The sequence below is a fragment of the Phoca vitulina genome, unplaced genomic scaffold (genome assembly GCF_004348235.1).
Source record: "Phoca vitulina isolate PV1807 unplaced genomic scaffold, GSC_HSeal_1.0 scaffold33, whole genome shotgun sequence".
Taxonomy (NCBI): domain Eukaryota; kingdom Metazoa; phylum Chordata; class Mammalia; order Carnivora; family Phocidae; genus Phoca; species Phoca vitulina.
Genome location: NW_022589736.1, coordinates 6,095,283 through 6,119,042, shown reverse-complemented (window position 1 = coordinate 6,119,042; position 23,760 = coordinate 6,095,283).

The window sequence follows — 23,760 nt, the reverse complement described above, 5'->3', positions numbered from 1 at the left end:
ACCAGCAACCCTCAGTTTGTTTCCTGAGATTAAGAATTCCTCATATCAGTGAGGTCATATGATACATGTCTTTCTCTGTTTGACTTATTTCGCTCAGCATAATACCCTCCAGTTCCATCCACGTTGTTGCAAATGGCAAGATCTTATTCCTTTTGATGGCTGCATAATATTCCATTGTATATATATATACCACATCTTCTTTATCCATTCATCTGTTGATGGACATCGTGGCTCTTTCCACAGTTTGGCTATTGTGGACATTGCTGCTATAAACATCGGGGTGCACGTAGCCTTTCGGGTCCCTACTTTTGCATCTTTGGGGTAAATACCCAGTAGTGCAATTGCTGGATCATATGGTAGCTCTATTTTCAACTTTTTGAGGAACCTCCATACTGTTTTCCAGAGTGGCTGCACCAGCTTGCATTCCCACCAACAGTGTAGGAGGGTTCCCCTTTCTCCGCATCCCCGCCAACATCTGTCATTTCCTGACTTGTTAATTTTAGCCATTCTGACTGGTGTGAGGTGGTATCTCATTGAGGTTTTGATTTGGATTTCCCTGATGCCGAGCGATATTGAACACTTTTTCATGTGTCTGTTGGCCATTTGGATGTCTTCTTTGGAGAAATGTCTGTTCATGTCTTCTGCCCATTTCTTGATTGGATTCTTTGTTCTTTTGGTGTTGAGTTTGATGAGTTCTTTATAGATTTTGGATACTAGCCCTTTATCTGATATGTCATTTGCAAATATCTTCTCCCATTCTGTCAGTTGTCTTTTGGTTTTGTTGACTGTTTCCTTTGCTTTGCAAAAGCTTTTTATCTTGATGAAGTCCCAATAGTTCATTTTTGCCCTTGCTTCCCTTGCCTTTGGCGATGTTTCTAGGAAGAAGTTGCTGCGGCTGAGGTCGAAGAGCTTGCTGCCTGTGTTCTCCTTTAGGATTTTGATGGACTCCTGTCTCACATTGAGGTCTTTCAACCATTTGGAGTCTATTTTTGTGTGTGGTGTAAGGAAATGGTCCAGTTTCATTCTTCTGCATGTGGCTGTCCAATTTTCCCAACACCATTTGTTGAAGAGACTGTCTTTTTTCCATTGGACATTCTTTCCTGCTTTGTCAAAGATTAGTTGACCATAGAGTTGAGGGTCCATTTCTGGGCTCTCTATTCTGTTCCATTGATCTATGTGTCTGTTTTTGTGCCAGTACCATACTGTCTTGATGATGACAGCTTTGTAGTAGAGCTGGAAGTCTGGAATTGTGATGCCGCCAGCTTTGCTTTTCTTTTTCAACATTCCTCTGGCTATGCGGGGTCTTTTCCGGTTCCATACAAATTTTAGGATTATTTGTTCCATTTCTTTGAAGAAAGTGGATGGTATTTTGATGGGGATTGCATTGAATGTGTAGATTGCTCTAGGTAGGATTGACATCTTCACAATATTTGTTCTTCCAATCCATGAGCATGGAACGTTTTTCCATTTCTTTGTGTCTTCCTCAATTTCTTTCATGAGTATTTTATAGTTTTCTGAGTACAGATCCTTTGCCTCTTTGGTTAGATTTATTCCTAGGTATCTTATGGTTTTGGGTGCAATTGTAAATGGGATCGACTCCTTAATTTCTCTTTCTTCTGACTTGTTGTTGGTGTATAGGAATGCCACTGACTTCTGTGCATTGATTTTATATCCTGCCACTTGACTGAATTCCTGTATGAGTTCTAGCAGTTTTGGGGTGGAGTCTTTGGGATTTTCCACATAAAGTATCATATCATCTGCAAAGAGTGAGAGTTTGACTTCTTCTTTGCCAATTTGGATGCCTTTGATTTCTTTTTGTTGTCTGATTGCTGTGGCTAGGACTTCCAATACTATGTTGAATAGCAGTGGTGATAGTGGACATCCCTGCCGCGTTCCTGACCTTAGGGGGAAAGCTCTCAGTTTTTCCCCATTGAGAATGATATTCGCTGTAGGTTTTTCATAGATGGATTTTATGATATTGAGGTATGTACCCTCTATCCCTATACTCTGAAGAGTTTTGATCAAGAAAGGATGCTGTACTTTGTCAAATGCTTTTTCTGCATCTATTGAGAGGATCATATGATTCTTGTTCTTTCTTTTGTTAATGTATTGTATCACGTTGATTGATTTGCGGATGTTGAACCAACCTTGCAGCCCAGGGATAAATCCCACTTGGTCGTGGTGAATAATCCTTTTAATGTACTGTTGGATCCTATTGGCTAGTATTTTGGTGAGAATTTTTGCATCCATGTTCATCAGGGATATTGGTCTGTAATTCTCCTTTTTGATGGGGTCTTTGTCTGGTTTTGGGATCAAGGTAATGCTGGCCTCATAAAATGAGTTTGGAAGTTTTCCTTCCATTTCTATTTTTTGGAACAGTTTCAGAAGGATAGGTATTAATTCTTCTTGAAATGTTTGGTAGAATTCCCCTGGGAAGCCATCTGGCCCTGGGCTTTTGTGTTTTGGGAGATTTTTGATGACTGCTTCTATTTCCTTAGTGGTTATAGGTCTGTTCAGGTGTTCTATTTCTTCCTGGTTCAGTTTTGGTAGTTGATACATCTCTAGGAATGCATCCATTACTTCCAGGTTATCTAATTTGTTGGCATAGAGTTGCTCATAATATGTTCTTATAATTGTTTGTATTTCTTTGGTGTTGGTTGTGATTTCTCCTCTTTCATTCATGATTTTGTTGATTTGGGTCATTTCTCTTTTCTTTTTGATAAGTCTGGCCAGGGGCTTATCAATCTTGTTAATTCTTTCAAAGAACCAGCTCCTAGTTTCGTTGATCTGTTCTACTGTTCTTTTGGTTTCTATTTCATTGATTTCTGCTCTGATCTTTATTATTTCTCTTCTCCTGCTGGGTTTAGGCTTTATTTGCTGTTCTTTCTCCAGCTCCTTTAGGTGTAGGGTTAGGTTGTGTACCTGAGACCTTTCTTGTTTCTTGAGAAAAGCTTGTATTGCTATATACTTTCCTCTTAGGACTGCCTTTGCTGTATCCCAAAGATTTTGAATAGTTGTGTTTTCATTTTCATTGGTTTCCATGAATTTTTTAAATTCTTCTTTAATTTCCTGGTTGACCCATTCATTCTTTAGTAGGATGCTCTTTAGCCTCCATGTATTTGAGTTCTTTCTGACTTTCCTCTTGTGATTGAGTTCTAGTTTCAAAGCATTGTGGTCTGAAAATAGGCAGGGGATGATCCCAGTCTTCTGGTACCGGTTGAGACCTGATTTATGACCTAGGATGTGATCTATTCTGGAGAATGTTCCATGGGCACTAGAGAAGAATGTGTATTCCGTTGCTTTGGGATGGAATGTTCTGAATATGTCTGTGAAGTCCATTTGGTCCAGTGTGTCATTTAAAGTCTTTATTTCCTTGTTGATCTTTTGCTTAGACGATCTGTCCATTTCAGTGAGGGGGGTGTTAAAGTCCCCCACTATTATTGTATTGTTGTCGATGTGTTTCTTTGCTTTTGTTATTAATTGCCTTATATAATTGGCTGCTCCCATGTTAGGGGCATAGATATTTACAATTGTTAGATCTTCTTGTTGGATAGACCCTTTAAGTATGATATAGTGTCCTTCCTCATCTCTTATTACAGTCTTTGGTTTAAAATCTAATTTGTCTGATATAAGGATTGCCACCCCAGCTTTCTTTTGGTGTCCATTAGCATGGTAAATGGTTTTCCACCCCCTCACTTTCAATCTGGGGGTGTCTTTGGGTCTAAAATGAGTCTCTTGCAGACAGCATATCGATGGGTCTTGTTTTTTAATCCAATCTGATAGCCTGTGTCTTTTGATTGGGGCATTTAGCCCATTTACATTCAGGGTAACTATTGAAAGATAGGAGTTCAGTGCCATTGTATTGCCTGTAAAGTGACTGTTACTGTATATTGTTTGTGTTCCTTTCTGGTCTATGTTGCTTTTAGGCTCTCTCTTTGCTTAGAGGACCCCTTTCAATATTTGTTGTAGGGCTGGTTTCGTGTTTGCAAATTCCTTTAGTTTTTGTTTGTCCTGGAAGCTTTTTATCTCTCCTTCAATTTTCAATGACAGCCTAGCTGGATATAGTATTCTTGGCTGCATATTTTTCTCATTTAGTGCTCTGAATATGTCCTGCCAGTCCTTTCTGGCCTGCCAGGTCTCTGTGGATAAGTCTGTTGCCAATCTAATGTTTCTACCATTGTAGGTTACATATCTCTTCTCCCGAGCTGCTTTCAGGATTTTCTCTTTGTCTCTGAGACTCGTAAGTTTTACTATTAGATGTCGGGGTGTTGACCTATTTTTATTGATTTTGAGAGGGGTTCTCTGTGCTTCCTGGATTTTGATGCCTGTTTCCTTCCCCAAATTAGGGAAGTTCTCTGCTATAATTTGCTCCATTATACCTTCTGCCCCTCTCTCTCTTTCTTCTTCTTCTGGGATCCCAATTATTCTAATGTTGTTTCATCTTATGGTATCGTTTATCTCTCGAATTCTGCCCTCGTGATCCAGTAGTTGTTTATCTCTCTTTTTCTCAGCTTCTTTATTTTCCATCATTTGGTCTTCTATCTCACTGATTCTTTCTTCTGCCTCATTTATCCTAGCAGTTAGCGCCCCCATATTTGATTGCACCTCATTAATAGCCTTTTTGATTTCTACTTGGTTCGATTTTAGTTCTTTTACTTCTCCAGAAAGGGTTTCTCTAATAACTTCCATGTTTTTTTCAAGCCCAGCTAGTATCTTTAAAGTGATGATTCTGAACTCTAGATCTGACATCGTACTAATGTCCGTATTGAGTAGGTCCCTGGCAGTCGGTACTACCTCTTGTTCTTTTTGTTGAGGTGATTTTTTCCGTCTTGTCATTTTGTGCAGAGGAGAATAGATTAATGAGAGAACAAAATGCTAGCAGGGTAACAACGTCCCCAGAAAATATACTCTAAACAAATCAGAAAAGACCTGAAGCAGTGGGAAAAGAAAGGGAAAGAGAGAAAAAAGAAAAGGAAAGAAAAAAAGAAAAAAGAAAAAGATAAAGATAAAAACAAACAAAAGCAGAACAAAACAAAACAAAACAAAAACAGAATGTGATCAAATATGATCAGGCTGGATTATAGATCAGTGCCACACACTAGATTTTGGGTGTATTTTGGTCTGTTAAAAGAAAGTCCCTCCCAAAATTTTAAAGAAAGAAAAACTTATATATGTACAAAAATAAGGGTTGATATGATGAAGGGATGGAATATGACTGTAAAGATGGAAATTATAAAAAATTTTAAAAAAGGATTTGATAAGTTGTTTGAAAAAAGAAAGAAGAGGATTAAAAAAAAAAAAAAAAAGAAAGAAAAAAGGGAGAGAATGTGATCAGGCAGGGGAGTAGAAAAAAACCATACACTAGAGATTTAGAGTATATTTTGATCTGTTAGAAGAAACTATCTCAAGATTTTAAAGAGAGAACAACTTATATATATATGCCAAAAATACGGGTAACTACTATGAAGGGATAGAATATGACTTTAAAAATGAAAAATAAAAATGTTTTTTTTTAAAAAAGGGATTGATAAAATGTTGGTTGAAAAAGGGAAAAAGAAAAATTCAAAAAAAAAAGAAAAAAGGAAAAAAGAAAAAAAGACAGTTAAAAAAAATAATTAACTTTGAAAGACTAAAGAATCATGGTAAAAAAGCCATGAATTCTATGTGCAGTGTTCCCCTAGCGCTGGAGTTCTGCCGTTCTCATTGATCGGTAAATTTGGTCTTGGCTGGCTGTTCTTGCTGATCTTCTGGGGGAGGGGCCTGTTGCCGTGGTTCCCAAATGTCTTTGCCGGAGGCAAAATTGCCCCGCCCTTGCCGGTCCGGGCTGAGTAATCTGCTCGGGTTTGCTCTCCGGAGCTTTTGTTCCCTGCAAGCTTTCCGTACAGCTTTGGAGGCGGAGAGTGAAAATGGCGGCCTCCCAGTCTCCAACCCGGAGGAGCCGAGAACTCGGGGTCCCGCTCCTCAGCGAGCCCCCAGAGAAAAGCAGTCAGTCACTCCCGTCTCCCCGGTCTCTGGCCACACTCCGCGCTCACCCGGCCTGTGACCGCGCCTTTCTATCTGGCACCCGACCCCGGGTGGAGTCTCCAAACCCAGCAGATCCCCGCGGTGCACTCCCGCACCTCTCCTCCCGGGGGAAGAAGGTGAGTCTCCCCGGATCTGCCGCTTGTTGGGTCCCTGCTGGAGGAGCTGTGGCCCGACTGTGCCACGGATCACGGTTTATAGCAACCCCGAGCTGAGAGCCTGCGCCTGGGCTCCGTCTCTGCAGCCGGCTTCCCTGCTCCGATACCTGGGAGCTCTGCCGCACTCAGGCACCCCCGGTCTTTCTGTGACCCCGAGGGTCCTGAGACCACACTGTCCCGCGAGGGTTCCACCCCCCACTTCGCCACCAGAGTGACGTCCCTCAGCGGAGCGGACTTCTAAAAGTTCCGATTTTGTGCTCCGTGGCTCTATCACTTGCCAGAAGCGGCCGTCGGAGGCCCCTCCCCCGCCGTCTCTCCTCCCGAATATCGCCTCGGATTCACTTCTCCGCACGTCCTACCTTCCAGAAAGTGGTCGCTTTTCTGTTCAGAGAGTTGTTGCTCTTCTTTTCTTCGATCTCCTGTTGAGTTTGTAGGTGTTCAGAATGGTTTGATCCCTATCCAGCTGAATTCCTGAGAGGAGACGAAATCCAGGTCTCCTACTCCTCCGCCATCTTGCTCCTACCCCTCCAGAGACTCTAATCTTTACATTAAGTTTCATGGGATACATGGATGAGTGCTTGTAATGGGATTTGGGACCACTCGTCATCATAAGGGCTGCTGACATTTGTATTATTTAGAAACCCCTGGGCACATGAAACAGGAGGACATCACTTGGGTCTTTCAAACTGGTGCATGTCTGTCATGGGACATTTTCTCTGCTTCCTGAGATAGAGCCCAACCCCTCTTCCAGAACTTAATGGCAAATATGTGACTTGCATTTGGAGAGTCAGACTGGAGTATTTCCTAACTCCATTTTGGTAACCATGTGGCAACATGATTCATAGATTTTGCAAGCTAGGAACTTGGGATGATAAGTGGTGTTAATAACTCCAATCAGCACTCCAAATCTCATGACTGAATCAAGTAAATGACTCCTCACGCCCTTAGAATGTTGAACACAATAACAGATTAATGCAAAATAAATACGGTTCAGAGTAGGCTTTTACTGAACTGGGATGAATATTTGTCATGTTTGTCTATAATTGGAAGTTAACCTTTACCCTATAGAACCCAGAGAGGGAATCCTCTTTCTAAGTGTGCTCGCTTTCCTGTGTTAATGATATCATGACGACTACTCTAGTCTTTTATTTTTTTTTTAAATGACAAGAATAATAAGTTGGTTTTGGGGATGAGTAGTAATTTTAATCATTACTGAACTTTCTTCTTTTCTTTTTCTTCTCTTTTTTTTTTTGCCTAAAACTGCTACATAAATGCTTGGAAACCTGAATTCCAGACAACGTACTTCACTTTCTTCTGTTCCTGATTATAAATACTGATGTACATAACGAATCCTGACTTGCGAGACTGTCCCCTCTGGTGTGGGTCTACACCCATAGAAGCCATCTCTTTCTTTATGGTTTTGGATTTGCCCAGTCTCTTATGGGATTTATTACCCTGTCCTTTTTATCATTCGTCTTTCTTTTATTCCTTTCCCTGCCACCCATGTGATTCTTTGATATTTTCACTAAGATGGCTTCTTAGGGAGTCCCCAGTAGCTCTCATTTCCCATAAGGGGCTTTCCCTGGTTGTAGGTCTCCCTCCCCTTATCCCTTTACTGATCCCTGGGCATGGTCACATCCCAGCAGGGTAATCGACATATCAATTTCCAGTAGCACCCCCATAACATCTGCAAGGATGGAGCTCATAAGTGGGCAAATATGGAAGCCTCATCTAGCTGTTTCCTCCTCTGGCTGAGGTCGCTGCCCAGAAGGAAGGGGATATTCAAGATGCTTGTGGCCTTTTGTGGCCAGCAACCTGATGTCTGGCCTGGACCCCTTACCTGCAGCCCCTTGACCCCTGTTGCCAGTGCTGCTTTCACATCCAGACTCTGGATGGAGGCTTCTGAGTAGAGGAGCCCAGTGGCTCAGTGTCTGGCTACCTCTGTGCCCCATGCCTGCTAGATGGTCCCTGTCCTTCCATGGAGCCCCCTCTCCTTTCCCTACTGGGTCCTGTCTTGTGGTCAGTCTGGTCTCCAAACCTGGGGCTTGGCTCCATTTTCCTGCTCTCATCACTCTAAGGACCAGAGTCCTGACCCCAAGCCCACTTCCCATGACTGGGCTCCCAATTTCCCTGAGCGCCTAGCCCTCACCTGCAGACTGGACCCAATCATATCCATTAATTTGGTTGTTGCAAGTGAAGGTTGAGGAAGACCCTGAGAGCAGGTGTTGCACAATGGAACGTAGGTCAGGGGTCAGTAAACATCAGTTGACTTTCCTTTGTTCTGCCTCCTGTTGGTACCTCCTCTCACTGTTTTATATGTCTGCAGAGCTTCAGGCTTCTCATGATTTCACTGAATAATGTTCCATTGTCTGGATTTACCCATTCATTCACTTACTGAAGAATATTTTGGTTGCTTCCAAGTTTTGGCAATTATGAATAAAGTTGCTATAAACATCTTTTTCATTTTACAGAATCTTTGCAGCCAAATGCAGGTGGCATTTAATTTTTTACATCCCTCCCCACCCCCAATCCCCAGGCATGTTCTATTCCGCCTGGGAATGCTGCTACTTGGGTTTTGAGCATCATAAAAGGAAATCTAATAAGGAAAGTGATTGTGCAGGGCTCCTGGTGAATGGTATGGTGATCTTATATCATTTGTCTTGGAGGATGGGGTTCTCCTCCGAGGCCCCGGGGACATCGCCCCTGCCCCCACCCTTAGCTGGGTGCTGGGCCCCTCTCTCTCCACCCTGGTCTCAGCCTGCGTGTGACACAGACATGAGTGTTCAAATCTTGGGGTGTCCCCCAGGAATATTTGACAGCCAACACCACAGAAGTTAGAAGTGTGCATATCTCTATTTGTGTAAATGCATAAGATATCTTGCTTTGTTTTTACCTGTTTTCAGATTTTAAGAGGAGCATTTACCAGGTACCCTCGTAGGACACAGCTTTGCAGGCCAGCCTGGCTTGCGTCTCCTGATTGGGTTGCCGATGCTCACTCACCCGGGTCAATGCTATTCTTAGATTATAGCTGTCCGTTGTACACTGTGAATCTGTGAAATGTGTTGTTTTACATTTCCCCATACTAAGCATGATTCCTTTCTTTTAAAAATATGAAACCATGCATAGAGGATCATTGTAGAAAATTTAGAAAAAATAATAGAGGTTTAAAAAAATCAAAAACCTACAATCATGCTCTGATATAGTGAGTATTCTGCACCTCTATATATCTGCAAAACGAGGATCCTGTCTGTCTTTTGTATTATTGGCGCTTTATTCAGGGTAGTCATGCTTCTAACATTAATTATTTTCATTATCTGCAAGAAAACAATTGCTTGCTTTCCCTAAAAGACTTGTAGCTTCCCTCCTGAAGCTACAAAGAAAAGCTATAAATAAATTAATCTCAAAAAGTTTGGTATAAAGTGCCAGCATTGTCTGAACACGTTCAGATAATTGGTTGGTTAATTGGCAGGCTGTTTTAATGTTCTCTCATTTGCCTCTCTCCCTCAGAGGGAGTACGGGTGGGGGTGGGGGGGGAGTGATACCGCCATCACAGTGGATATCATTAATTGTCTATCAAAGGTGAAAGAAAGGTATACATTCTGAAACCACTAGTGTTTTAATTGAAGAAGAAACATTTGAGCAACTCTTAGCCACAGAAGGCGTTCCCTTTAAATAAAACAAAGTAAATCTTGATCTAAACTTCTTTTCTTCTCTTCTGGAAACCTTTTATATTTATATTTGACTCTCCTTTTACCTGTCAGTAGGCATGAATGTATATTTCAAGTGTGTGTGTGTGTGTATTGCACATTTAGGAAAAGAATAATACTCTTAGGAAATTCTTTTCCTTAAAAGGGAAATCGTATATATGCACTTTCTTGCCACACACCTCTACTAATAGGCATTTCCAGGCTCTGCTTCAGAAACTTCAAGTCTCCTGGTGAGATTATTCTATATATGGTTTGACTAAAAGTTGAAGAGTTTCTCTTTTTCTTGAAGAAAGTTGCTGCAGGGAAAAGCCCAGAAGTACAAACCGGCATTGTCATCCAGACCTTCTGTGAGGACAGCTGTCTGTCCTTAGCAAAGGTGACATATTTCTTTTCTTCTCCCTGTGATTCTTCCATTCAGCAGCAGATCTGACCATCACAAAGCTTTGTTTTCAGACATAGTTGTTTGGGGAGTTTTTATGGTTATTTTTTAGGTAGTACCAATTGTCATTTTTGAAAACAACTTTTATCAGAGCAGCTAAACCATTGCTTAGGTTAATCGTGTTTTCCGAGAAGGAATTCAGGATTCACCTGGGACCTGGTGTGCTGTGCAGAATTCTCTAACCAGCTTCACAGAAAATCCAGCTGCTTTCCTCATTCTTAAATGGTTCGCTGTTTTATTTATGTGGGGGGCAGAAAAGCCAAAGAGCCGTATACTCATCGTCTGCGTGTAAATTCTCATGTGCTTTAGAATTTACCATGGTTGAATTTACCTTGGTGAACCTGTAAGGGAAGGAGATGCTGACTTTTTTATCCAGTTCTGAAGACGTGTGCATCCTGGGATAAGCAGCTGTGAAGACCAACAGCCCCTGAGCAAACTTTGTGTTTCTCTCTCCTCCCGGATGCAGGAATCCACCACATTTCTACTAAAATTAGTCACCCCTGGAAGGAGTCCCACAACTTCTGAATATCTGGTTTGCGATATCCATCCATCTTTCACTTTGGATAGTTTGAGGTCAAAATACCCATTTACCAAGTAACGCTGGTACTGCACTGCCTCGGAATCAGAAGAAAAATGGATAGTGCTACGTGTTATTAGCGGGAAAGTAGCAAAGTGATTATTCTGTCCCTTCCACATACTTACTTCCTTTGATCTTAAATAAAGAGACCTATACATTCTGTTTCATTCACTCCTGTTTTATTGTATTTCTCTCATATATTAAGTGTTCCTTACAAATACTGCGTTCATAAAAATGGTAGGGTTAACTAATCAGCATATAATATGACCACAATAATCCTAATCGATATTAACAATTTAGCATTGCTTTATTATCATATGAAATGACAGTAGTTTTTGATTATGAAAATGTGTGGCGTTTTTAGATATGCTATTGTTAAGAATGACCTATAGGGACATGTCATAAATAAGGTATAAAACAGCCAGCCACTGTCCCTGACATTGATGTTGTACCTGAGGTCTGGAGACCTTTGGTCCTACCTCTGCATTTTTTTTTTTCCTTCTGCATTTCTTGGGAGAGAAAATCCTGTCTCCTATCAAGCTGGTTATAAGAACCCAAACTATCTGCTTCAGGAAAAGGCTTCTATACATGACACTGGAGGTGCATCTGGAGTCAGAGAGAGTGAACCCTTTAAAACTCTGGACATTTTGTATGACTATATGTGTCTGCTTGCTAATATACCTCTGTGTGTATTTTTATCTATGTATCTCTATCTGTCTCTACCTCTGCCTATCGATCTATCTATCTATCTATCTATCTATCTATCTATCTATCTATGGCAGAGATTGATCTAAAATTTACATGCATTAAAATGATGAAGCATCTAGACCATAAGAATGTCCTCATTGTTAACATATGAAAAAATATATAAAACATTACTTTCTAGACACTGGACAACTGGCAGCCTGAGAAAAAGAAACAAACAAGATGAGCCCTAAAATTGCCTCAGATCACAGCCTAGAGGCAGTGTCCAGACCCTACCATGAAGGGAGAGGAAATTGAAGCAAAGTCTGAAGGTCTGGCTGAATTGAGGAGACTTAAGAGTGGAATTTAGGAGGCCAAGGTGGCTGAAATATGTGGGACAGAGTTCTTGTAGATGAGCTGCCCAGAGTGAGTTGCTGAGATCGTCAGTGGGTCTTCTCTAACCTCTGGCTGAGAACTGATGTGCACAGTCCTGAGTTGGGGGGAACCACATCCAGGAAGCAGCAGACCCAACATCCCTGGACCTTGCTCAGGACTGTTAAGAGCATGTGCTCCACTAGTCAGAGTGGAAAGCGTGCATAAGACACGGGGTCTTGATTAGAGTCCAAAGAAGGGCAACACCTTAATTGTGGGGCTAACAGTCCTAGCATACAGGCTATTCTTGACCTGGCTTATCAAGGCTCAAAAGCGATTTCAAAAATATTAAAATGACTGCAGTAACTTAACTGCATGCCAAAACGAAGCCATGCTCTTTAAAGGAATACAACAGAATCCAGCATTCAACAATGTAAAGTTCTCAATGTCCAGCAACCAATGAAAACTTACCAGGCATAGAAAGAAGAAGAAAAATATGAGTCATTATAGGAGAAAAATTAATCAGTAAAATAAACCTTGAAATGACAGAGATGATGGAAGTAGCAGAAAAACCTTAAAACAGTTATTATTAATCTTGAAAATACATCAGAAAATGTACAGAAAAAGATGGATATGATGACGAGAGAGATGGAAGATTTAAAAAGATCTAACTGGAACGTCCAAGGATGAAAACCTGCAGCATTTAGAAGCCAATTTGCTGAGGTGGGAACATAATACCTCTACATCTTCCCAACTAGGGCTAAAAATCATAATATCAACAGAACAACTGAACTGGCTCAAGCTGGACTCTAAAAATCATTCTATTCTTCTTAGATTAACCTTTGACCTTTTACCAGACTCTTTCTTCTCAAAGAATCTGGCCCAGCAAACCCACAGATTGTCAGCTGCTCTGTTCTTGAGGATGAACAAGGCCTGCCCGGCCCCGCAGCACCAGTCCTTCAGGAGGGACATCCTAGAAACCACGGCAGGCCAAAGAAATCTTCTCATTGCTCCTGATCTTTGAAATCCAGTGTATTCAGGTTCTTTCCAGGCAATGTTTTCTCTCCACTTCTCCTCTCCTGGCATGCAGGTTTTCATGTCTGGAACATTAAAGTATTCCTCCTCTCTCACCTGTGTGTGTGTGTGTGTTGTGTGTGTTGTGTGTGTGCCATTCATGTGTGTTGTATGCTCTTTGTACTGTGTGTGTGTATGTTGTATGTATATCTGTGTGCATGTATGTGTGCTGTGTTGCATGTGTGTGTTGTATGTATATCTGTGTGCATGTATGTGTCATGTGTGGCTGGCACGGAGCACACATGTGCGTTGTATGCTGTGCACTGTGTAACATGTGTTGTGTGCTGGATATGTGTATACGTGCATGTCTGTTTCATGTGTGCACATGTGTTGTGTGTTGTGACACATGTATGCACATACATGTATGTGTCACACGCCCACGTATCATGCATCATCTGGGGCACACACATGTTGTATGTTCCATGTGCATTTGTGCACACACTTGTGTTGTTTTGTGTGTTTTGTGTCTACGTGTGCATGTGTGTGTTGTGTGCATGTTCATGTGTTGTGTGCATGTATTGTGTGTGCATGGGTGTGGTGTGGTGTGGGGTGTGTGTGTATGTGTGTGTGTGTGATATCCCCGGCTAGCTCCTGTTGGTTCCTCAGGGCTCACCCTGGGCCTCACACTTTCCGCAACAATCTCAGTTTCTGTCTTAGCATTCTCCACTAAACCAGAACTCATCACACTTCATTTTAAATGCTATTTATGTGTGTGTATCATGTAAGACCACAAACCCTTTGACAGAAGGATCATGTTTATCACTGTTGCCCAGGGCTTGGTGTCTTAGGTGGAACAAGGCACCTTCGTGCCATTATTAGTCACCATGAAGCTTCCGTTTGGAATCTAGAACCCACCAAACCTTGAACAAATCACAAATACTGAGCGAGGTTAACATTCCATTGGGTGGTGATGTCAAAAAGAGAGTGAAAACAGGGAGGGGCAGTTTAATTTAACAAAACACTTTCCAGTGTGATAAGTGGCTGCAAAAATGTAAATAACACTCAGTGCAAAATGACCCTTGTACTTTTTTCTTAATCACCTTTTCTCACTAAATATGCTTCTTTTTAATACTAGAAATGATTAAATCTAGGAGATTTTCTTAGGATTATTTGGTCTATTGTCTCATGACCCAGATGGGAGGTTTATTTTGCCATAATATTTCCAGTTTGCTTTGAAAAATACTTTATTCAGCCAATGAATGATTTGACAATGTATTTGACAACCCACCTTGGGTTAAGACCGTTTATTTCTGGACTTTGCTAGTTTTCTCCATCAGGTCATTTATTAGGGATCTCTAATTTGGGCAGTGACTTTTTTTTTTTTTCTTAAACCACATTGTCGAATTCACATTATCATTATCACCACAAACTCTTTTTGTCCAGACTCTTTGAGAAACACTATTGCCTGAGGCTAAGAGCAAGTTTCCCAAAGGAAAACACCAGAAAAATCATTTATCACTTCATCCTCTTCCTTATCAAGGATTTCTTCTCACAGACTGAGGCTTGTCCCTGAGGCTCTTTGGAAATTGACAGTTCAGGAAGAATCAATGGGGAGCTGCATTTTTGATGGATGAACCATTCGAAAATTCTATGGCATTCTTCCCATGACCTTTTCTGAAGACAGATAAATAGCCTTCCAAAGGTTGCATTTTATTTTATGTTCAAAAAAACCTAGCCAGTCAAGGTTTATTAGAAACAACCGAGTTACATTCAGTTCTTTCCCAATATGAAAAAAATAAATAAAGGGGAGGAAAATATAGTGCAACTTAGAGACGTCTTCTGGAAGAGGAAGAGAGACTTACAAAGAGAGAAACTTAGTACCACAGGAGTCTGAACCACAGGATGCGAGACTGCACAGAAGCTCTCCATTTCCTTAAAGATGATTTATTTTATTTTTTTACTTAAAGATGATTTCTAACCTGGCACCCCACCCTGCTAGCTATTTTGTACTTGATACATCTAATTTATGTATCGCCCCACTTGTGCAAACCTAACACCGTGCAGTTATCCATAGGGACGTCTCTAATTTCATGGCCCATGCTATGTTATGGAGGAAAAAAAATAAATACATCGAAACAACAACACACCAACAAGATGAAATATGGCCTTAGAAAAGTCTCAGTATTTAAATTCAGTGAAGCCTGAGCAAATGTGAGGAATGGTGATAGCATAGGAGTCAGAAAGTACTTCATATAGTTTCTTATAGGATTTGAGTATGGGAACAGAAAGGAGCATCTTGAAGAATTTAATGATACAGAAAACAGGTAGAAACGATAGAGTGAATGAAGCCACAGCCTGTGGCCAGTGATAGAAAAAATGCTTTTGAAGAGTCAGGAAAGAGGAGATGTGCTACAATGAGGAAAATGCTGGACTGTGGGCGAATTACATTCCCAACTCCCGCCCATAGTCTGTCAGAATTATCTTGAAATGTTTAAACTATAATTTTATTTAGCTGAATTTCTGTTGTGTTGTGTTGGGCCGTGTTTTCTAGGGGTTAGGTAAGCTGGAAAAAGAGATCCACAGTGACTTGCACTGCAGTGAAATTTCACATATGGATTTGTCACATATATTAATGCCGTTAACCAAAGTCGTAATAGATCCCGTGTGTTGAGTGTTTACTGTGACATCCACATCAGAGGCCATACCTTCTTAATTCCCTTAACAATTTTCGGGTGACTGAATTGTTATTTTGTCCATTTGATAATGTCAGACAGTGATTACAGCGATGACTGCAAGAGGTTTTAGGAACTCTTCAGGAGACAATTTGATAATGCAGCATCTCAGGCTATGTTGAGAGATTTGTTATCAGTATCTTTCATGTCACCCATTGTTGTCTTCCTAGATTGGCCAGCAAAGCACCAGCCAATTTCAAGATGAGGAAATAGAGAATTAGACTCTTCTGTTAAAAACAGTCTCCATGAAAAAATTTCATGCAAATTATTTACAAGAAGTAATAAAAGCTGGGGCGCCTGGGTGGCTCAGTTGGTTAAGCGACTGCCTTCGGCTCAGGTCATGATCCTGGAGTCCCGGGATCGAGTCCCGCATCGGACTCCCTGGTCAGTAGGGAGTCTGCTTCTCCCTCTGATCCTCCCATCTCTCATGCTCTCTCTCTCTGTCTCATTCTCTCTCTCAAATAAATAAATATTAATCTTAAAAAAAAAAAAAAAAGAAGTAATAAAAGCTGTGACAAAACCCAGCCACTTTGACATAAGAGACACTGGCTATGTGTACAAAATTCTGTAACTCAACAACAACAAAAAAGCAGCAAGCTTTCCAAGAATGAGATAAAACCCTTAACGTAAAATATCTTCAGTAAAAATCCAAAGAAGGACAAGAAATACTTTTTCAATTGTGACACAGGCAAATAAAAATCTCTAGAACGCTCAGAGGGTCTTCACTGTATTTGTGATGAGTTAGTCAAATAGTATAAATGGGGGGAAAATTCTCTGAATATAGATGTTCATTTTTTTTTATGTTTTCTCTGAGTCACTAAAGTGAAAACCATTTTGGAAAATGAAAATAGTTCTTAGAATTTCAGGTAGATTTTGCAAATTTTAAATCATCACTTTCTATCTTCCTTATCATGAAGTCCTCATTGAATGCAGATTATGGGCTTGGCAGTGAGTAAAGGAAGGAAAAATAAAACAAAAGGAACCATGCTCAAAGCACTCCAACCTAGTAAAAAGGCAAGTTTGCAGTGGACGAGGGATAGACAACATGACAATATGAGAAGTTATTCGTCATGGGAGAAGATTAACACGTGCCTTATAGACTGTCAGCCCGTTCCCATTTTCCTGTGTTTAAGTTTGGAGACATATTATTTGATTCTTTTTCTATAAATGTGATTACAAATAAGACATTTAACAATACTAAAATTTTACATGATTGTAAAGGTAAGAATACCTGGAAAGAATAGTATTTCTTCCATAGAGGTACAATAGGAGAAGAAGAGATCAAGGTCCTAGTAGGAGACTTTAGTGTATGATACCAGCCATGGGTTAGAATGTTGTCCAAGGATCTTTAGGAAAAGCGTGAACTCTTAGTTATTATTTAGAGAGATTCATAATTCCATCACATTGTTCACATAAAATACATCTGTCAAGAGACTGGTAGAAGTAGGAAAGAGGAAAATACGAGAGAGAAAAAGAACCAGAACCCAACTAGTCCTCAGCTAAGAGAAGGATCAGGTCAGGGCTGTGGGTTTAGAGCAGGGTGGTCACCAGGTCTCCTGCGTAATGTCTGGTCAACATCTATTTAGAGAACCATCTGCAGCAGGAGGATCGTGGTAGCATTAATCAGTCTGTCCCCAGCTCAAAGACCTTGTGTTGTCAAGCAGGCGCCTCCCTGGGGATCTCACCTCCCACTTCAAGTGTCTTGGGATATTCCTCCCGGCCCTATCGAATGTTCTCTTTCCGGGGAGCTCCAGTGAGTGTGGTGTTTTCCTCTTACTGCATTCCCAGGGCTGATTCGCGGCCCCAGTCTTTTCTCGCCCCTTTTTATTGGTTCCCCAGGGAGCGACCCTGCTGCAGCATCCCTGAATCCATCGTTTTATCCAGCTCTGTTCTAGACAAAAATTTCATGTTTCGGAGGAGCATTTTCCAAAACATACTCGGTACGCTAGTTTTATAAAAGCTCAACACGTCCTCCCTTTCCAACAAACAGAAGAGTTTTGAATAGTTGCATACCTGTTCACAATGTATATTAATATGTCCAAGAGTCTGAGAACTCCTTGAGTAGAAACATACTCTGTATCTTAATTCATTCCTGATTTTTAACACAGTGATAGGACCATGGCATCATTTTGGCAAGCATACTTCAGCATGTGCTACAGATGATAGTCTGGGAAATGTTGAGCTACCATTCACAAATCCTCCTGAGAAATACACAGAAGTTCTACAAACTGGCAAGGCCATCTTCAGAATTATAAAAATTTCGTGATATCAAAAGAGTAGCGAAATACTCAGATTCCTTTTGTCCTTCTGCGCTCTGCTTTCCAGACGTTAATGTGTTTGGATACCGTGCACAATCAGCACAGCATACATCGGAAGTTGTGTCTCCAGAGGAGTGATGCAGAGACCTGATCGGGTCACTTAAACTCTTGGGGGGGTTACAAAATGGAAACATTGGGGAACCCCAGCAGGCTGAGAGAAAAGGCCGTGAGAAAAAAATTGGATGTCTTTCATCAGTGAAGTGACCATGAAGGTGGGTTTTCTTGTGGCATAAGATAAACTGCATGCCCTCCCTGGGTCTGTGCACACTGAGAGGGTCCCAGCCAAGAGCCAAGTAAAGACTGTGTTTGGTCCTGCTTCATCGAGTGTGAGTGCCTGTGTGTGTCCTTCAGGTGAAGTCCGTTCGGGGAAGATGATGAAAAACAAAGCAGGTTCAGTTCAGAGGGGAAACTACTATGTGTCTCGTTGAGTTTCCTGAAACACCACCAGAGGGGTTAAGTTCTGTTTCATGGGACGATGACTAATTGCCATGTGTCACCAGGGAGCAAAACACAGTGTCACCAGGGAGCAAAACACAGTTTTATCCTCATTGTGGTCTTATTTGCTTTGGAATGATAGGATATGCTAGGAGATTTCTGGGGGGAAGTTAGAGGTCCGTAAAAATGCCCATTAGCTCTCTGAGAACATGGAAAACCACATCCTAGAATTCACTTGGAAGCACTCCCCACAAATCATATGATTATCCTGTAAAATAGCTCTTCCAATGGACGTTGTCAGGAATGGGTATTTAGTGTACAGTGTTCCGTGTTGAATATTTATGGCATTTTATCCTTCAGACCATGACATCCTTTGGAATTCAGTGGGTCTCGCTCTGTGTTCCTTTACAAAGTTCTTCGGTGCGTGCATAGCGATACTTCTGAGCACTTAATACGCGCTCTTGTAGTGCAGTCTATGTGTCCTTCACAAGGCTCTGCGAAGGGCATCACTGTAACCATCATCATGATCTTACGGATCAGACAGCTTGTCTTGACCGAGCTAATGCTGTCTCCAGGCCAAGGATTCTTCATGACTGCTCTGGGGCTCTTTTCCTGTCTTGTAAAATATATCCTGAAGAAAAAATTATATAACTCTCCTGTGTCTGGACCCTGATAGAATTTTCATTACTTGTCTGGGTTTTGCACAAAACATCTCCCCAACCAAGTCCCAGATTATTAACAGTGAACATTAGCCCATGTCTAATTTGTTTAATAATTATGTCTAATGTTGTTAATAATAAAACACATCATCAGACATTTGGAAAATCATTCATAATAGAAAAAAGAAAAAGGGAGAAAGAAGAGAGCAGTGTTTTATCATGGCCAGTTTGAAACAGCTTGTTTTTGTTTTGTTTTGTTTTTTTGTCATCTCCATTACAGTTCCAATTACTGAGATATTTAAAAGGCCAGCTTAAGAAAAGGCAACGTACTGAAAAGAAAGCAAAGAAAAAATGTTCGGGCCTGAGTAAACAGTATTCCTCTGCAAATTGGTGTCAACAGTCATTAAACCTTCATATGAAAACAGCAAAGAGAAACTTATAGTTCACTTTGGTTTCACAACTTGCTAAAGCAAGGACACAGAACTGCTTTGCTCTGAGTTTTATACATTTTAGTTTCTCTTGTTTTTCATGGTGTTTTGCATAAAATACTGTTAAGGACATTGAATGGCAAACAGAAATTACCCCATTGTCTGAAGGAGGCCATCCAGCATGAGGGTTAAGGCTGGGCTTTGCGGAGTGAGCTGGGATGGTATACCTGCCCAAACACACATCACTTGTCTGCTGATGCATGAGATTTTCATCAACCTCAGCTGTGCTGCCCAGGCCTGCTCTGAAGACGCAGAAGAACGCCCATGAAGGATGGCGCCCGGTGGCTGGCTCACCGAGGGTCCCTTGTGAGATGAGTGAGTAGGGCCCCTCCGGTTAGTGCAAGCACTAGTACTATGAGTGAATAACATGGCACATTTCCAAGGGTTTGCTAGTTAGAAGATCCGTGACTATCCACTTCTTCTTCATACAGTCATTTCAACTTTGTACCAACGGAAGTGAATTTGACTTAAAATTTTTGTTCTTAAAAATGCATACATTTTTAGAATTGCACGTTTCAGAAATAGAGAACAAGAGAACAAAACCTACACATGCCATCCACTGTCGCTCCATCCTACTTGTCTATGTCTCTTCTAATGAGTGGGACATTCCTTGACACTAGGGTTTAAAAAATTTTCTTCTCTCTTCCCTAGTCAGGTTCCTTTCCTATGATAAATCATGTTACTTTTCCCCACAGAGCCATCTTCTTGGTGGGCTCAGCTCTGTTGTGTTTTCTCCACCTGACACTTGGACACTCACCTTGAGAAAGAATTTCAGGCAGCTAGCCAAATCACACGCCCTTTGTCTATGTCAATATTTATGCTACCTCTCCTCTGACTCTCAAGTTTGTCTCCCTCAGAATTAATTATTAAGATCTCAAAGGGATGTTTCCTTTGATAAGATTGTTTTTTATATAAAACTGCAGGCTTTTTAATTTAGAAAAAAATCACACATTCAGAAAATATTAAAAAAGTCCGTATTAGAAAAGAAAAAAATTTATGCTCAATTTCTGCCTCACTACATGTGACAATTATTTTGTTTTTCTTTTTTTTCAGGTGCCAGGTCTGCTCAGTAACTGTGATACGTCACCCCCTCCCCCACCCCCCGTGCTTACTCACCCAGTGGGGGCTCTGATCTCCAGCTCCCAGTGCTGGTGTGAGGATCGAACGAGGCCCTCCCTGCCGAGCAGTTAACATACTATTGTTGATGTCATCATTTCTCTCCTTTATTTGCACTAGTTCCCCTTGATTTGCACCCACAATTTACAGAGTACCCTGTCGGACACGGGTGCGGGGGGAAAGATGGTGAACGAGTCCTTGTGTGTTCTTAAGTGCGGCCTACGTGGGGATCATCACTGACCAACCAGCTGGGGCATTCCAACCTACTTATTATTCAGTATCTCTTCCAAATCTGTTGATGAATCTCTTCAGACTCATCTTCCATGTGAAAAAGTGTGCTTCTCTTTCCCGTGTAGGATGAAGAGCTGTGTCCACAGGGGAGTCAACAATTTGATGGATTCATCCACCTTGCTACTGACTGATCTACATTCCAAGAGTCAGAAACATGGGACATATCAAGGGGAATTTATACCGTGTGTAAATTCTTATCACATGGAAACAATCTGGGTTTACAAAAGACCTAACCACTTCTGCACTGAACGTGAGATGTAGAAACCAGAGGAATGCCATTCATATCCAAACAAATGACTGAAGCCTTGGGAATGAGTCTCTTTACTAAGTGTCCTGAGTCAGCACGTAGAGAACCATTTTAATAGACTCCTGGTGCTGTCGGTCCATGTCTAGTTTTCACAGGCTGGTGCTGTTCTGGGTTCACCTTCATCACAGAATCGTGGGTGGTTAAATCCCCAGTTAATGCTTAGTTAGCCAAACTCTTCCTGCTTAGGCATTAATGTTCTTTACAAGTCAATACTGAGGTCCTATCCACTCTGTCATCCTTGTGTCACCATGTCTCTATCTTTTTGGAATGATTAAATTCCCAAAGGAACTTAATACATTGATTTCATGCCCAGTGTAATTCACCTATGAATCACAATGCAAAAAGCCAGCAGGTGTAGAGATCCAAGACTACACAAACTCATAGATGGGAAGAGAGATCCCCTGCAGGGTGAATATTTCAGAAGCAAAATAAATGCATGGGAAAGCTAAACGTAACATGACGTGCAAATTTCTGAATTTCTGGCCACAGTTAGTGAGAGGAATTAAAGGCTGTGATGTTTGGCTCAAAAAATCCTAGGCTGATTTTTCTTTGTGATAGATGACGCTGTGTTAATGACGAAATGACGAAGCATCCCTTTTAGCATGCTGCGAACTTCCCAACTGTCTCCCAGCTATTTCTGTTTTATCCTCACAAAAGCATATGAGACAAATACATAACTCCGGAAGCTTAACCCTTTTGAACAGACCTCACAGGTATATGGATCAGGCTTGAGCCAAACTTATGTCAGAGCAAGCTAAGCAAACGGATTGTCCGTGGCTAATTGCCTCTGAAATATGGATCATAAAAATGCAATAAAGGAGGAATCAAAATCAACACACATAAAAAAGCTCAAAAAACATGAAGCCATTTGGTTTTTGAAGGACAGAATTATTTGATATAAGCAGTGTTTTGTTGCACTGGTGAAAACCCCTCCTGGCTTCTGCCCTCAGAGTTTGACAGAACAGCTCTTGCAAAGGTCACTGGTTATCTCCGTGTCACCAAATGAAAAAGGCATTTTCTCTTCCTCCTTTTTTTTTTTTTTAAATTTCTAGCAACATTTGATGCAATAGACTGACTACTTCCTACTTCCTGAAACACTTTATCCCATGTTTCTGATTTTTCTTGTACCATGCTGGAGGATGTGTCTTAGACCTCTTTGCTGGGTCCTCTTTTCTACAGAAATCTTGAATGTTGCCTTTCCATTAAGTTCCTATCCAGGTTGATGGCTTCAATTGCCGTCTGGTTGCTAATGCCTTTCCATTCGAGATTTCTGGCTTAGGCTCCTGTATTCGAGTGTTTATTAGACATTGCCGCTTGGATGTTTCAAAGCATCTTTAATTCAACATGTCACAAATGGGACTCTGGCTTCTCTTTCTCCCCCCCTTGAATCCACCGTTGTGCCCAGTAGTGGCCCCCTTGAAGAGCCCATAGCTCAGTGAAGGGCTCCTTCATCTACCTATCTTCACCAGATGTTTGGGAGAACCTTGCCACTTACCAAAAAGGCAGAGCATGGCTGTTTCTCTAAACATCCCCAGAAAGACCTGTGATCGATCAACAGGACAACTGTACATTGGGGAATGGAAACAATCCAGATTTTCTAGGGATTATAAAATAATCTATCTGACAGGATGTTAATCCCTAGAGACACAAAATATCATGATGGTCTGTTGGCCAAAGAAAAGCGGGTGATAGACAGGCGGCATGAATCTATTTCACAGAGGGTCCAGGTAGGCTATGAGCTTATCTGTGGCTATTTACAAAGTCTTGGAGACTATAAATATACTTAACAACCATCAGAATCCCCACAGAGGTCTTGCTATTGGAGCAAGCACTGTTATGGTAGCAAGGACCCAAATGGAAGTTTCTGGAAAGGCCCTCATCTTCAAAATAGTAAACGGAATGACACGGGAGAGTAATGGAGATTTGTGTCTCCATCAAGATGTCAAGATGCAGAAGTGGGGATTCCTATCACACCCTCCTCCAACTCACTCCTTTGGCTGGTAGAAAAGCCAGATGGATCTTGCAGAATGACTTGGATTATCGCAAACTTAATCAGTAGTGATAACAATCACAGCTGCTGTACCAGATGCAGTATGTTCACTGGAATAAATCAACATAGCCTCTGGCCGCTAATACATACCATGCACCCATTGATTGGGTAAACTTTCTTTGCAATGCCCATCAGTAAAGATAACCAGAGGAAGTTTGCCTTCATCTGCCAGGGAAGCCATAAACCGTTATTGCCATAGCACGGGGCTATGCCCAACCTCCTGCTTTTTGGCACAGTTCTGGAGGAGCCTTGACTACCCCTTATATTCTTATCACACTGGTCTATTACATCAGTAACTTCATGTTAAATGGACGTCAGAGACAGTGTTTACAAGCAACCTAATTGGCGGCATGAGGGGATAATCACTCTGGATCTCCAGATGTCTGCCAGGC